Raw genomic sequence first — 1,999 nt, forward strand, 5'->3', positions numbered from 1 at the left:
TGTGTGTGCGTGCGTGCGTGCGTGCGTGCGTGCGTGCGTGCGTGCGCGTAGGTGTTGGTGTGGGGGTGGGGGTGGGGTGGGGTGTGGTGGGGTGGGGTTGGGGTGAGGGTGTGTGTGTGTGTGTGTGTGTGTGTGTCGCAAAAATATATGTATTATACGATACAATATGTCACAAAATATATGTATTATACGATATAATATGTCGCAAAATATATGTATTATACCATACAACAAAGCCTAATGGCTCCTATATATAGTACGTAGCACGCTTGCCGTGAGATAAAAAGATACGCCGTGACGCCACTTATTATGTTTCTTTAATAAATATCTTCTGCCGTGCGGAAAATGTTGAATCTCGATTAAATTTTTACCATGCAACTAGCGTCGTGTGTGTAGGAGCCTTCAATTATCTAATACATATATAACGATGACAAGAAGAACGTCAAATATGAAATGCTTTAAAACAAATCTTTTTAAGAGCCGTGATATCGATAAGATATACATTACATGCAAGGTTACGACAAACTGCATTACACGACTATGTCCATAATATATGAATATCGCGTTATGATTACTCCAATCGCCCGTAATAACGAATGTGTTAAACTCATTGTAATATTATTCTAAAGTACTAAAAATTAAACATTTTCTATAAAATATGTGCTTAACAATTGTGTAATACTTACGTGATATTTCAATGTTGCGCCAATCACAAGTTTAATAAAAGACTATTATGAAGTTGTTACAAATTGAAGTTGCACATTAACGTATTACCACCTTTGCGCCACTCCTACGCAGTAACATGTCGCGCTAGTTACCGCGAAAGTTTGAATACCACTAAAGAATGAATAAGAAGGTAACAATGAAGAAAAAGAAGAAGAAAAGTGTCTTCCGCAAAGTATAATTTATTTTTAATGAATTCCGATTAAGAGCTCGCGATAATAAATATGCGGCGCATATAAGATTAAATATATTTACAGGAGATGGCACGAATTGCGAAATGCTAAATGATATGAGCCATAATTCATTCAAAGAGGAAGGTTGAATATGTTAATACAGTAAATGGATTTTAATCAAGAAAAAATTACAAGTAAAATTAAGCATTTGGTCGGTTGTACCATAAGTACTAGAATTGAACAGCGATAAGTCAAAAAGTGATGTAGCCGAGCAGACTGAGACATGCTGTGTTCACTTTCGTACAGCCGTCGATTAACGCGAATTCGATCCCCGTAATATCAATTACTTTTTTAAATTGTTTATTTTCTAATATATAATTAATTTACCTTTTTCTTTTATGCAAAAATACTAATTATAACGCAATTTTCGTTATAAATAATAATAAATAACTACAGCTTAAAACATTTTAATTATTTATTATAAAATTTTGACTTTATTATATAATTTTATAAATGAAAATTAATGTAGAAACCTTTAAAATAATTAATTTAAAATTAATATAAGTAGGACATACACCATAAACATTTTATAAATAAATTAGTTGTACAAACACATTTCATGTTGTGAATATTTAGAGGAAAATGTGATTTATTTATATTATACTATGTTTTCCTTCAAATATTTACAGCATAAAATGTGTATTATTATTTGTAAAAATAATAATTTATTTATAAAATGTTTATGGTGTTCTACTTGTGTCTTAAATGTTTTTAACGTAGAATATAATATATTTGTTGTTAATAATTGGCGTCAAATTATAATTTCATGAAATGATTAATTTACAACCCGAGTGACATGTATGTACTTACAATACAAAATAAAAAAATTAAATCTTAATAAAATAATTTTTATGTAAAAACACTTGGCGCTGCTAGACCTAATAAGAAAAACAATAAATAAAAAATTTTTAAGTAATAAATTTTATCAGAAATTTAAATTAAATAAAAAGCGCCAAATGTTTTTACATAAAAATTATTTTATTAAGATTTAATTTTTTATTTTGTATTGTAAGTACATACATGTCACAGATCGGAAGAGCACA

This window comes from Wasmannia auropunctata, unplaced genomic scaffold (assembly GCF_000956235.1).
Source record: "Wasmannia auropunctata unplaced genomic scaffold, wasmannia.A_1.0 LD336116.1, whole genome shotgun sequence".
NCBI lineage: Eukaryota > Metazoa > Arthropoda > Insecta > Hymenoptera > Formicidae > Wasmannia > Wasmannia auropunctata.